General features: G+C 48.5%; 1 long non-coding RNA gene across 2 annotated transcripts; it reads right to left on the reverse strand.

Annotated features, from left to right (window-relative positions):
* On the reverse strand, nucleotides 1–13,618 carry LOC118169925. 2 transcript variants are annotated; one of them, XR_004752361.1, is made up of 5 exons: nucleotides 10,017–13,618; nucleotides 8,477–9,847; nucleotides 3,974–4,094; nucleotides 1,860–3,857; nucleotides 1–867 (listed from the first exon to the last, which is right to left on the reverse strand). It is a non-coding gene; the product is annotated as an uncharacterized LOC118169925 (long non-coding RNA). The 2 variants fall into 2 exon arrangements; XR_004752360.1 differs by lacking the exon at nucleotides 1–867 and having other exon boundaries at nucleotides 1,706–3,857.
* Between the last annotated feature and the right edge of the window lie 1,406 nt (nucleotides 13,619–15,024).

Consider the following 15,024-nt stretch of genomic DNA (forward strand, 5'->3'; position numbering starts at 1 on the left):
TATTTTTTATTCCAACAATGGGAGGAGATGGTTGGTTGTATTCATTGGTGAAGGAAAAGACACAAAACTCTCATAAATATAAAAACTATTTTAAAAACTGCATGTATTTTTTTCTGTTTAGACAGGAAACCTCCCCCAGGCTTGAAACTCCATTGTGCAAACATTCATTCCTGCAGCCCCAGTTCCCTATCTGAGACTACAAAACAGTGGCTTAGGGGTGATGGATAGACATCTTGGCAACTCATCTGGTCAGATTGACTTGCTCTCCTGCCTTCTTGAGCCCTTCAGGTGAAAACGAGAGTTCAGACACATTTTTTGGGACAGAAAAGCAGTCAGGCAGCTATGCTTGCCCACCCAGAGTGCAGAATAGGCCCTTAGTGAAAAGAAATACATGTTGGTCCTCATCCATTCTGTGTAAGCAGGGAGAGCTATAATAAACCCACACCAGATGCTGTGGGTCTCATCCCTCCTGGTCTGGTCAGAGCCGATGCACCCTGGAAGAGATGCTGCCGACATGATTCCAATTTCCCCAGCAAAATACTGAGAACCCAGCTCCGGTGCAAACTGAAAAACAAAATGTTAGCTCGCCAACTGTGGAAAAACAGATGGAAAACGCAGCCCTAGGTGCCTCCAAAAATAAAGGCTGAAATGTGTAGTCTCGTGGCTTTTAGCTTGGTTTCTTAAGATGCAAGGCTCATGTGGTGGGGTTTAAAGTAAAAGTGTGTGAGAGGGCAACCCCAGCCAATCCCTCATCCCAGTTCTGAGAAACTTTTGAACCCTTTGGCCAATCCCTCCTAGATTTGGCAGAGGAGTTGAAGTCTCACTGACATGAAGCGCCTACAAGCTCTGCGAAAATAGGTGACTTGCCTGAGAAGAAAGAAAGACGCTATAAATATCCCGAGTGAGGGAAGAATTCATCGCTCACTCAGCTCTTGATATGCATCAGAGAAAGCTGTTATGAAAACCCCTGCCACAAAGAGAGGCCCAAGCATGAATCATTCCCTATGAGATACCAACAATTTTAACCACGGCAGTGAAATCCATGAGGACCCAGACAAACTTTGTGCCTCAGCTCTCAGGACCATGTATCCCCTGCTTTGGCTGAGCAGGGGGTACCCTGTCCCTTTTGGAAACATCTCCTGGGGGCAGAGGGAAAAATCTCTTTCTGTTTGGAAAGTGATAACATCTCCCTTTGTAGATGCTGACCATACTCACAAGGGCTTCTACTTCTAAAAGACTGAAGAGTAGCAGCTACTTAAGCCTATCTGCCTTCCTCAGCCTCAAGGGAAATGGCTTTAGGATGTGTAAAATGGAAGAGAGGAATCAGCATCACAAGCCCGCAGGGACTTTCCAGTCTCCTCCCTCCCTCCATGGGCTCCACTGTGCCCTGTTTTCTTTTTTCCCCTAGGCTGGACTCAAGCAGTCAGGGGCCAGATGGGTAAGGATAACAACTTCAAGTCCCAGCTGGGCCAGTGGCTACAAGGACAGCTGTCACTGCACCCTGCCCAAAGCCCATTCCCAACTCTGAGCTTTTCTGAGCAAAAACAAAACACCCTGAGCATTGCGCTTTGAGTGCATGATAACTCAGCAGCCCAAATGAACATCTCACGCCACTTTTCAGTGAATACAGTGAAATTAAGTGAGGTGTGCTGGGGGGAATTGGCATGTGATGGCCAGGAGACAAGGGACAGTTAAAGTTAAAAATTCAAAGCTGTGGGGGTGAAACTATCTGCCAGTTTCTCACTGTCCAGGATACGGAGGGGCTGGATACTGAATACTGAGATAAAGCAGATGCCTAGCATAACCTAAATACCTGAGATAACCCCCAGTGTGGGGTACGGCACACATCCATCCCTCACTGAATTGGAGCCAGCATATGGCAAGGTGACCAGGTCTGAAGCTGTGGCTCTGAATTGTGCTGGAGGGCTCTGCTGAAGCAGCCAGGTCCCACCTGAAGGCAGTCACAGCAAAGTGTGCAGAAGTGAAACGGACTCAGAGAAGCATGGCATGTGGGCAAGGGTGCCAAGAGGAAGCATGGACAGTGATAACATTGACAGGAGCGTAGTGGGCCACCAGTGCTGTGTAAGGCTGAGGGGAAGCGTCCATAGCTTTACAAATCCACCATGTTCTACGTTCAGGAGTGTGACACACAGTAAATCTGTGGGGCCCTGCTTTTTAAAAGCTGTGAGGTGTGGAAGGGGGTGGATCCTTATGAATTTGTTCCACCTGCTGAGTTCACTTCTTTGCAAGAAAAATCTCGGCTTATTTTTCAGTCTCTCCCCACCGTGCCTCAAGCAATGATGCCAGGTCTTTTACTCTAGGTAGAAGTGATATTGAGGGCTTTTCTGAGTTTTATCTGTTTTTTGACTCCTCCTTATTCTGTTATCTGTTCTCTCATTTCTCCAAGCCCCTGTGAGTGTTGTAGTCAAGTCATCTTTAAAGTATGAGCCCTCATCCACCAAAAGGTCAAACTGTACCCCAGCATAATCTTGGTAGCTAATGGCTAAGGCCATAGCAGAAGCCACACATCTCCCCTCCCCAGAAATTCCTGAGGGTGGGGAGCCCTGGGAAAGGAGGGCAGTGCTGCTAACACACCAGAGAAAAGGGGAAGTGGATGGGGAGGGGGAAAAGGATCAGAAGAGTATTTGCTTAGTGTGCTCTTTGCTGTCTCTGAGAGGCATTTCTCACAACAAAGGGATCACATCGCCCAGCAGACACCCACAGCAGTGCTTGGGAGCCTAAGCTAGCTCTGTCTCCATGATCACATTTCCCATAAGCAATAGCTTCTAGTGCTGGAAGATTAAATCAGGCTTCCCTCCTAAATCAGCTTGATGACATTTGGTTTTAAGCAGTTCCCAGGCTGGCATTTGAGAGGCAATTTTAGAGATATTTTCCAATTTCATCCCACACCGTTCTTCAGATGGAGTACTCAGATGGTGGAGTCCCCAGAACCTGTCTCTGAAACCCCTGTGAGATGCCAGCAGCCCTGCTCCACCAAGAAGGTTCAGTTGTACAGGGGTGTTGTGCTCTGGCACCCTGCATGACACGCGCATGGGCTTGGTGCTTTGAGGCACTCTTGCCTTGCTAGCAACAGGCCACAGCACCTAATTTTCTCTTAGATTAAGTCATTCTTCCCAAATTTCCTTCTTTTGTATAGGGATTCCCTCTGCTTCCTGCTACAGGCCTCATGGTCTCTGAACTATAAGCACTTGGAAGTATTTGCACTCTCAGAGAGATCAGTTCATCTGTTTGGCTATTTTTATTCTTCCTGCCATAGCACCTTGAAAATCGATTTTCCAGAGTAACCTCTGGAGGTCAGGAAGGGAAAAAATCATCTCTGATACAGTCAAATGGATTGAAGGCAATTTCCTACATAACTGTAACCTGCTATATTGTGCTGGAGACTTTAGAAGCTTCAGTTAGAAAGAAATTCAGATTCGAAGCTTGCTCTTTAAACAGTGCCTTAGGCATCAAACCAGATGTTCACACCAGGTGTGGGTGCCAATCCATTGTGGGAACTGTGAGGTAGGGCAGTCCATTGTGAACACACCCCAAAATTGCTCTTGCTGTCTGTGCACCCAGGTCTGGAACCTAGAAACACGGAAAGATCAAGTCTCTGAAAAAAAAAAAAAGGAAGAATTTGTTTGGAGAAAGGTAATCAAAATATTTCCAGGCTCATCTCATTCTTCTTAATTGTATTTTTATTTGGCTGGCTGCAGGATCAGGTTCCCTCTTGCTTCTTCTTGAAGATACAAGGCCATGATGTAGCCACTGCAGCCTTGCCCACTGGCATGTTGTAGACCTGGAGCTTCTTTTGTCCACAGCTGCTCTGCATGCAGGTACATGCACATGCTGGCCTGGAAAGCATGGGCAGTGCAGTTTAGGAAATGCTGCCTCCAGTCAGTAACTGCCTCCTCTCACAAAGCTGTGCAAAGAGACTAAACTTTGACAGCTTCTCTTCCCTGGCTCCGACCTTGTACCCAGTGCTGGCACAAGCTGATACTCATCTGGTCCCAGCAAGCCCCGGTGCCTCAGCTGTGTCAGCCATCCTCCAGCTCACACTTCACAGGGGTGCCACAAGGATGGGTCTACACCTGGTAGTTAATTATACAGTATACAAGTCTAAACTAGAGCATCTTTCTGAATTACCTACATGGATACTGGCAGTGTGAAACTGTGTTGAGCCAAAATGCAAAAAGGTTTTATCTTCACTACATTAAATAAAACAAAACAAAAAAAATCAAACCCACACTTTTATTCCTGAATAAGAGCATTCCCTTTAATCTAGTCTAGAACATCTGGGGATCAGTTGCTGTGAAGCTAAGACACAGAAGTAAAAGGCAGAAAACATACGTAGAGTTTCTTTGGACCAGAACGGTGTTTTCAGAGCATGATTACAAATTATTTAAGGATCATTTGAGGGACATATCTGAAGGTCTGAGTGTGCTTTAAACACACCAGTCTTTCAAAATGTTGCATTTCCCCATAGCTGGTAGTTCTGAGGCCTTTGGAAGATGTCATGATCTAAAGCTTCTCTATACCACCACAAGGTTTAACAAGGAATCTTCTGTCCCCAGAATCCAAGCCCTGAAATGTGTGAAGACTCCCCCTGTGGGGCTTGTGGTTTGGATGGTGCTCTTACTGCTCTCTGACTCCATTACAGTTATGCGAGGTGGTAGCACTTGAAGCACAGAGAGTAAACTGTGGGTAAGCAAGGTTCCCTGATCGCCATTCATGGAAGCAGAGAGGGCTTCCACCTACTCAAAACAGTCTGAGCAATGGGTTTGGTTCCCAGACTACTGGCAGAAGAGGGAAATATAATGGGAATTATTTGGCTTCACATACTCTACTGCTGGCTGGGTGCCTCCACACATTACCTGCTTATCCCTAATGCTTCCCCAGTGAACGCAACCTGTTTTCCCTGGTTTGTCAGCATCACTGATGCTGCCAGGGATGGTTGCATGTTCTGCTCCACTGGCAGCCTCTTCTTGACTCATCTTCTCATCTCCCAGTGAACAACTGCTCCCTTGCCAATGATAGCATCAACTTTGAGGGTATGAATGTCTCCTCTGACTCTCCATCCTCACACACATGACACATCAGAGTCAGGTCTGAACTTGTACAGGCTTCAGTTTTGCTTCTGAAAGTGAAGCAAGTGGCTGTCATCATCTTCATCTGCTTCTTACACGATGTGGGGACTTCACACACTGTGGCACAAAGCCTCCGGTGCTGCAAGAGGGGCAAAAAGCCAGCTGGGCCCCAGGCATGACTGGGGAGAGGGGACAAGCATAAGCACTTCCCTTTGGCCTTGATAAATCCACATTTTTAAAGTTATGATTCCTGGGCCCTCAAAATTGGTTTGGCTTGGGTAATCCTCATGGCTTTGTGCCGGGTTCCCTTTTATGTGGACTGGAGCTGCTTGACACTGGGAGCTGAATGGCAAGTCTGGGAGCTGACTGGCAAGCTGCCCCCCCTCCAGGGCAGCCCTGTCTTACGCCATTGTCTAAATGCCAAGGTAAAAGTCAGTCAGGCTCAGGCATATGTGGCCATGAGGCTGAGATGCAGTGGAAGCTTTTGAACATAAAACCACCAAAAACACCTTGCTTGGTGTTTGTTGTTGTTTAATGGCATGTCCCTGGTGGTTGTCTAAATACCCTTCTGGCCCTCCTTCCAGAGACCCAACCAGCTGCCCAAGGGCCTTTTCCGTCTAGCTGTCCCTGCTGGGGGCTCACAACGAAGATCCTCCTTCCACCAGGTCCATACCTTCCTCTGGGCCTGCTGCAAGGGGTTCTGGAGCCAGGCTGTGGCCTGTCTTTCAGCCCTCACACATGGGTACACGCGCATGCACTGCCACGTACCCCGCTGGCACGCCGCATGGCAAACCAAACAAGACGCCTGGCCTCAGTCCTGCTAATCCTTCCCTGGCCTCTTCCCTATCGACACGTCATCTAACCCATTACACCGTCCTGCTGTTGACTTTGCTAGCCTTTGATCATTTATTCACCGGCTGGACAGATTCTCTCCGTTACGAATTACAGGCCTCTAATTGGATTGAGAGCCAAGCCTGCACCTTCCCCTGTAATTTAGCTTTAATTAATGATATTTATTATTAACCGTAATCGGCTGGGCTTAGCCTTAATGTCAGCTGGTTATTATCCGGAGACCAGCATGGATTGTTTTCATCTCCTTTATTACCCATTTCAATAATTTCCCCCTCCCCTGTTGACAGATGCACACAAAATGCGTACGTCAGCATAAACGACCACTGTTAAGGAACAACGTTTCTTTCAAAGCAGCTGAAGTCAAAGAAAAATCCCAAATGTGTCTGTCTCCAGGTCAGCACCCTAGCCAGAGCGGACAAACCAAAATAATTTTTCTACAGGAGCTACAGTTTATTTTTTTTTTTTTTTTTTTTTTTTTTTTTTTCTTTTTTTTTTTCTGATGCACAAAATCTGTAATTGAGAGTGGAAATCAGCAAGGAATATTTTGAAAGAATTGGGGCATTTTCATATTCTTTTATATTTTCCATTTTCTCACTTCTGGCTTTAAGAAAAAAAAGAATTGGAAAATAAATCTTTTCTTCCTCTTCCCTTTTATCACATTTCTACCCCAAAATAGCTGCAGTGAAAGTATCACAAAACAAACCCAACAAAACAGGAATCTGAGTACTCAGGAGAGGTCTTCAGAGCCTGCTTAAAAATAGAGAGCTGGAGAAGAAAGAAAAATGCTTTGCCTCTAGCCTGTGTCCATTCTGCAAAACCACTCCACAAGGTCTACTGGGAGTCCTACAGCAAAGCCAGAGAGGCTTCAAAACCAATACAACCACGTGCCAGGGTATTTCTCCTGTCCCTACTTGAACGTCCCTGCAAGCTGAGCATGTTGAAAGCAACAGTGGCAAAGGCAAGAGGAAGCAGTGAGACACGGGAAGGTCTCTTTCTCTCTTGTCTGGGGTTGAAGACCTCTTTGAGAAGGATCAGGAACCAGTGAGAGGAACAGAAACATCCCCAAGGACAGACACTTAAAAATGTTCAGTGTCAGAATGACTTGAAATTCCACCTTGCTCCCAGTGATGTACTCCTTGCCTCAGGGGTGCAGGGGAATGCTGAATCCTCCTAACACCTTGCAAGCCAAATGCAATGCACTCATCTTCACGCATTCAACATGCAGATCTAGAACTCGGGCCAGAAGAGACTGACACCAATACCAACCTGCTTCTGTTTCAGCCACTTCCCACTTAAATCCACTCCAAGTCAGCAAATCCACATGATTTTTGACAGCAAAGAGATCTTCTGAACACCCTGCAAGCTCTGATCTTGAGGGCACAGGAGCTTGCTGATACAGACAGTGGGATGGGATGAACACTGGGATGGTTGGAGCTGGAAGAAAGCCAATGCTGCCTCAAAATGCCTCGTTAAACATACCCTCTCTGCAAGCCTGCTTTTTTTTTTACCTGTCCACAGACCACTGAGAAGCTCTGCACAGGAGACACAGGCCTCTTTCTGAAGGGATGTGGTTATACAACTGCAGCATGACCTGCATGGATCGGTATTTCTTTGTTGTCTTTCCCAGACCCTAGGAACACGATCCCACAAACTCCCTGAGTCCAGAGACGTGCAATAGCAAGCTTGCACACAGAGGATTGCCCTGGCACCCAGCGTGGCTCAGATCCACGTCCCACCATGGGGCAGGTCTTCATCAGGTCCATGGGGAATGCAGCAGCAGGAATTATTCATGCTTTGGCTCCAGACCAAGACTGCAACCCATGCAGACAAGTGCTGTACATGTGGCTGCTGGCTGTGGCCACAGGACAGTGGGGTGTCCTGCACAGGGAGCCCCAGAAATGTTCGCCTAAATTAAATGTGAAGCTTCCCAGTTAAAGTGCTTTAAGTCCCTTTGTGGATAGGCTTAAGAAGGATTAATGCAGCCGTGATTCAAAGTGAGGTAAGCTAGATCAAACAGGCACCGGTACCTCTGGGTGAGACCAAGCAGGCATGGGTAGAAGTCACAAACTACAGCACGAACTGAAAGCATGTCACGATGAGAGGGAGCTTCCCAGGCACACACTGCCACTCACAGAAAACAGATAGCAGGGAGAAATTTCAGTCTCGTCCTGACCACAGTGTGAGGACTGCCCTGGTACAATGAGCCTGAGCTGAGTGAATTGTCCATCCAGGGACTCTTCCCCCAGAGATAAAATTAAAGTGGGTTTAATTACTCTAAGTGAGAAGTCAATTCAGACCAGCTTTCCTGATGGTGCCTGCCTAGAGCAGCCCTTGAGGAACTTAAAAACAACTGAAGCTGTTTTAAGTTGTGTACCAGCTCCCTGGGGCTTGACAAAATTAGGATAAACATGTCAACAAAACACTTTAAAAGATGTTTTCCTAGCTTGCTCTCTACCCAGACCCAGCAGCTTTCAGTGCAGCCTACTAATTTCCAAGCCCTCAAGGTTGGAAAATCCCACCCAGGGCAGAAATACCTGGTACCTGAGGAGCCCAGGGAGTGTGATGGGGAAGGAGAAGGTCCCTGCATGCCCACATCCTCAGCCAGTGGCTCTCTGCAGCCCCTCATGGAGGAGCCAGGCAGCTGGTTCTCAGCAAGCAAGCAGGGTGGGGAGAGGTCCAGGTCATGCTGCCCAGAGCCACTGCCACCCCCGAGGAGGAGAGATGTTACCGAGATTTACCTGTGCTCCGAAGCTGAGCTACTGAAGAGCATCGAGGTGCACAGCACCATGATGGTTGTGCTCCAGCAAGGTCCCCAGCAAGGGATGCCCATGGGACCATGCTATTTAATGTGCTGTGACTGGCACGCCGTCATGCAGCCCAGCTGATGGCCGGCTTCTCGCATCCAGCAAGCTGTCATCCACCGCAGCCATGAAGCCACTTGTGTTCCCAGACAAAGAGCCAACTGGGGCCATGCCAGTTTATTTTGGGATGTCTTGGAGGCTTTAGTTTCGATTTGCTTCACTGCAGGCGGTAGCACACCTGGCTGATGCAGGGGCAACGTTTGGAAAGGAACAGCATGATGATAAGGAAGGCTTTCGGAAATATTTCCTAGCACTCACTAATGAAGCAAGGCTAATGTCTCTGTGAAATTTCACTACACCTGGAAAGAAAAATCAAATGCAAGCTAGAATCACAGAATGGCTTGGGTTGGAAAGGACCTTAAAGATCATCCTCTCTCCTTTGCTACCTCCCCCAAATTCTTCCAGAGTAGGAGCTGTGACTGCCATGATCTGTGGCTTCCCCAAGTATAAACTGAATCAGATTTCAGGCATCTTTAAGCCAGAATCTGAAAATAAGCTCTGCATGGCCTCATGCATGACTCAGAAACAAACAGCAGTGCAGGGTTCAGATCACAGCTTTTAAATCCCGGCTTTCCTCCTGACATCAGCCCTTGTCACCAGCTGATAACCAGAACCAAAGGGCTGCCATGGCACTGTTGAACAGTGCCCTGGACTAATACTCGTGTCCTGCATGACACAGATGGCCAGGATGGATGCGGGCATCATCTTAGTTTGTTTAAAAGACTCCTGGTTGCCATGGCCAGGTACTTTCCTTGCCTGGCTGGATGTACCCTGGCAGTTCTCTTGCAAAGCCTGGGCTGGAGCTGTAAGCAGGCTTTTGAAATCCTCTTTGCATTGCATGGATGGGGAGGACCCAATCTCTCAGCCTGGGGCCATTGGAGAGGGAAACACCAGCTGAGTGCTGGCAACATGGGGCCCACACTTTAGTTGCAGGCTTCAAAACCTGCCTGTTCGAAGGTGTGCTGGAGAGAAAGGGGGTGATGATGTGGGACCTCTGCAACCTGGGCAAAACGCCACCTGAGGCGGCAGCTTTGTGGGGCAGTGCTTTTCCTATTCAGGTGAGGGGAGAGGAGAGGTGGAGCTGTGCTTTGCATGTGCTGCCCCTGGGACAAGCACACAGACAGTCCCTGACCCAGCTAGGAGGTGGCAGAAGTGTGGGAAGGGCAGCTCTGAGGCTGCTGCGACAATGGCAGCAAAGGAGCCCAGGGAATACGCATCGCTGGCAAGCAACTGTGGGGAGCTGGAAACATGTCTCAGGGCACTGCCTCGCTGTCTGCAAAACCTTCTTCCCACGCTTCTTGGGAAACAGCATGCCTGAGGTGCGATTTCTCTCATCATCAGCCGGCGCCTGGGGAGGGAGAAGGCACACGCAGAAGGTGATGCTGTGAGGAGGGCAGGCTGGAGGCTGCCGCAGCGCCTGGCTGCCGGGAAGCGCGGCCGTGCCCCAGCCCCTTGCCAGGACCTGCTGCTCCTGGCAGCGAGACAGCTTGGCGCGTGGCGTGCTGCCCATCGCTGTGCACAGAAACCACCCGGCCGGGCTCCTCCCGAAAGAGCCAGCTGAACTCGTGGCAAAATTTAGCAACAAAAGCGACGGCAAAGCAGGGTATGTCTGTAAGGCTGCTACCTGCCAGCTGGCCGGTGTGATGTCCTTGCAGTCACCCCTGCCCATAGGAGCAGTGCTTTTGCTTCACACCCCACATAGCAGGGGTGTAGCAGGGGCTGGTGTGCATGCCGGATAAACCCAGAGCCAGATCCTTTAGGCTGGGAAACAGAAGGGCTGGGGGCATCCACCTGTGAGGCAGTAATTCATGCTAGCCTCTGTCCTCACTCCATTTGCTAGTTAATTGTTTCTGGCTGCCAGCAAAAGGCCATACCTGGGAGAGCCCCAGCGCAGGCACAGACAGCTTGCAAATCAGGCAGCCCTCTGCAAACAGTGGTTTTCTCTTTCTCATTGCTTCCAGTCCTTCCCAAAGCCTTCCTCAGTGCACTTTCCAAGTGGGGCATAAGGTAGCTGATCAGGATTCTTTCTTACAGATTTGAAAGTTAATAAAATGTATGCCTTCCAAACCCTAAGATTATTTTATACCCACTGTGGTCAGTCCTCATATTGTAAGTAGGGCAATAGAGCAAGTAAAGTAACAAATTAAAAATAAACTGTTCTGACACAAAGGAAAACTAGCATGAATAGCTGGCTTTAAACTTTCCAGATTGCTCCTCTTCTCTGAGGAGAGTGTGCTCCCTCCACCTCCCCACTCCTGCCCTGGTGCAGGGAAATTTCCTGAAAAAGCTTCTTCTAATCACTTTGTTTTGGATTCAGCTCATTGGTATTCTGCAAGAGGAGCTCTCACGTGGAGAGCTATCCTGCCGGGCCTGTTCCAGCTGATTTCCTCATGGAGCTGAAGCCTTTCCTATAAAACCATCAGCTGCAAACTGCTTCCTAAGCTATCAGGGAGGCATTCGCCTCCCTTCTTTACAGTTCCCAATATATCCCCTCCTCATTTTGTTTCCCTTTATTTCCCTTCCTTCACATCTCCATACTGTGGAACACTGTTAACAAGATTTACGGCTAAATATTATCTGAAATTCAGATAATTTAATAGGCACTTGCTGGTCCGGTTTGAAAAGCAAACAGCTTCTCTCATCACTCTGCTCTTGGCTCAGCTACATTAATTGCCTGTGACACACCATGCAGAGGGTAAATATTTGGTCCAGGCTGTGAAGCCTGAAGTCTCCCCTCGTGTGCCCTGTGTGCAGGGCAGCCGCGATCGGAGGCTCAGCACCACTGGGGGGATGCCCTCACCCCCAATGGCCAGCTGGGCAAAGGGTTTCACCCCTGATTTGGGTCATTGCTGAGGACTGACAGAGCAGGGGAGATGGGGAAAAGGGGAGCAAAGGGGCTCTGCAGGAGGCAGGAATGACAGAGCTCGAGTAATTTAGTTTAAAAGGACTTCTGGAGGCCACTCGTCCAAACCCCTCCTCGAAGCAGGTCCGGCCAGATCCAGTTGCTCAGGGGTGTATCTACCTGAAGTTTGAATAGTTTGAAGGGTGAACTCAGTTTGTGGGAAGATGCTTCACTTCAGGCAGGATTTTATCTGCTTTACTTAACTCTACAAAAGCAGAAGAGATAGAGAGCTTGTCCAGGAGAGAAGGCAGTATATTAAAACTAAGACATGCTATGCTTCCAGCCAAGAAAGGGCAGAAGATGGGAAAAATGACTTCTCCAAAAGTAATTATGCAGCTTAGTGATTGAATGAAGGAGACAGCTGAGGTAAAATTCATGCTATTGACCCTCTGGCAACAGCACTGCCAAGAAGACCTTGTATGGGGTTTTATGCTAGGCAATGAGCAAGAGAAACTTGAGTTTTATCTACTCCAATAACCCCCCCAAAATGGCCGTGTTCGGTCAGCAGCAGGGGAAAATGCCACATTGCAAAGGGCATGAGAAGTTTAGTGCCTGGCTTGCAAACAAACAGTCAGTTCCTAAAGCTGGAGGAAGCCTGCAGTCCTTCCCTGCAGCTGGCTTGTGTGCTCTCTGCAGCAGCAATGGGCCTTGCCGTTGCCGACTGCAACACTGGGAAGTAGGAACTCACAAATAATATAACAGAAATCTTTCAGAGAGATGTATTTCTCCTATTAGTCCTCACTAGGACCATGCTGGTGCCTGTTCTGATATGCCAAACGCAGCCTGCTTTCCCTCGGTGGCTAGGTAAGCTTAACTGTACCGTCCTCATGCTGTTTGGGCACTGTCAAGTTTGTCCAGAACACCAGTCATACACCCTGTCCTGTTTCTACTTGTCTCTAAATCACAATAGAGGAGGAATTAGTCAAATTGCCAATTTCTGTGGCTTCTGGAGGATGTCCAGTGTCCACCTCCATGCTGCCTCTGGGACTCGTTGTTGGGGTGCCCTGTGCCCCTTCCTCATCCCAGACAAAGCTCCAGCTCTCCCGGTGCTGGCTGTGCATGCAGCTCCTGCACCAGGTTTGGGTGCAGGAGGACAGATTTGGGGACAGAGTGCAGGACCTTACAGGAGGCAGTATCTTAGTAGTGAACCTGGCACATGCAGGAGAACTTGAGAAAGAAAACCACAAAAGAGCTCATTTGGAATAAACATGGCCACAAACAGAGCCAATGATGTTGAATTCCCTCCACCTTTGAAACAAAATATTCTGTATAGATGTATAAAACACATATTTTTTTCCAGCAATTTCTTTGGAAATTACTGAAAAAAAAAAGTTCTCTAGAAAATCTCTGAGCAAATTTACCGTCTTTTATTCCCTGTAAACTCCATCTGTCTTTGCATCCTTTCCTCCCTATCCCTGCAATGTTCCCTGTCTATCATCCAATTATCCCAAAAGGTTTCCATTATCCAATCACCTACACATCTCCCCCTGGTGAAGGGAATAAATTTTAATTATTTCTGTGTTTATACTTAATAAATTGGAGGGCACAGAGGCACCGCTGTGTAGGACACTCCTTGCTTTTCTGTGCATGGGCCATGCCAAGGGATCTTTCTTCACCAAGCTGCAGTCTGCCTGGCTCCTCAAAGCATGGTGATAAGTCATGAGAGCTGGGGCCATGTCATAAGAAGCGTGGTGAAAGGAGACGAGCCTTTCCTTCAGCACCAGGCTCCCTGGCAACATCTTTGCGAAGCAACAGAAGGAAAACAGTGCCAAAATGTAAGCTGAAAAAGCGCCCAAATCTCTCATCACCAAGCACAGTGTAACGAGAGGTCTGCCCTTGGACAGGAAATTTGTATAACCAAGAAGTGCACACAACAAAAGCAAACACAAGGGAACTCCATTTTGCATCCTAGAGCTTCCTCTTTTCTGGCTGCTCTGAGATATATTTTCTTCTTTATCAGGAAGTGTAGTGATAGGACAAGAAGGAATGGCTTTAAACTAAAAGAGACTAGATTTAGATTAGGTTTGTGGAAGAATTTCCTCATTCTGAGGGCAGTGAGGCCCTGTCCCAGGCTGCCCCGAGGAGCTGTGGGTGCCCCATCCCTGACAGTGCCCAAGGCCAGGCTGGATGGGGCCTGCTCTGGTTGAGGGGTCCCTGCCCATGGCAGGAGTGGCATTGGGTGGGTTTTAAGGCCCCTGCCAACCCAAACCTTCCTGTGATTCTGTGATCTTGTAGATCAAAGCCTTCGTCCTCTTCAGACCCTTGGGTGAGACCATCCCATAAAGCATGAATTTTGCTGCTACGCAGATTGACCCTGTGCACCCTGAGCAGACTTGCACAACAAGCAGAGGATTATCCATCCCATAAACATCCTGAAAGACCCACACACAAGGACCAGAGCGTGGAGAGGAAGATGGAGACCACATACAAATTTGCTTTTGGAAACTAATGATCTGACTTGTTCTCTCTAGGCACTACCTTGCTGCAAGTATCGAAGGGAGTTCTGCTCAGAAAACCCAGCAAGGAGTACTTGGAGGTCCTGAAACAAGGAAGCAAAGAGCTTCAGGGCCTGTGACTGCCAGGCAGCGAGACACGGTCACACAGCCCCAAACAGCTGAGCTGCAATGCAGTGTGACAAAGGAATGACTCTGTGGCAGCCCAGACCCTTGATGAGACCTCGCAGAGTGCTACACGGGCAGTTTTCCCTTTAATGGAGAGCACTCTCTTGGAACAAGCGCCTGGCACCAGATGAGTGAGGAATGAGATGGCTCTAATCCGGTAATTTAATTAGAGCTGTGTAGAGCTGCTTAACGAAAAGACCATTTCCTGAGCTGGCCACAGGGCTGGGTGTCTGGCTGCTCTCTCTGGGCTGGCAACCCAGACCCTCTTGCTCCTGCTCTGCCACAGAAAGGAGTACAGTGCTTTTCCATTCCCAATTTGCCTTATTTTTCCTTCTCGTGGGTTTACTATCAGAGTGCAGGCCTCATATTTATCAGCAATATATCCCTCATATTTATCAGCAAAGGGCTACCCGGTGCTGTATGGTGGGGAGTAGGGCCCGAGCTCTGGTTTCGTCCTGCAGGAGGTGGCTGTGGAAACCTCAGCTCCAGGTTTTCTTCCATGTGGGAGAACTGAAATGGAGCAAAAGTTTAAACCAAGGTGGGGATCTGCTGAAGGACTGTGCTGTGTGTGGGTAGGCCTGCACTGACAGCAGGGTCTGCTCCCACACCATCCTATGAGCAGAGATCTTGCCCTGGGTTTTTGGGACCTCCCCAGCTGCACTGAGGAGGAGGTGCTGAACAGCCCCCCAGATTATGAG

This window comes from Oxyura jamaicensis, chromosome 7 (genome assembly GCF_011077185.1).
Source record: "Oxyura jamaicensis isolate SHBP4307 breed ruddy duck chromosome 7, BPBGC_Ojam_1.0, whole genome shotgun sequence".
Classification (NCBI taxonomy): domain Eukaryota; kingdom Metazoa; phylum Chordata; class Aves; order Anseriformes; family Anatidae; genus Oxyura; species Oxyura jamaicensis.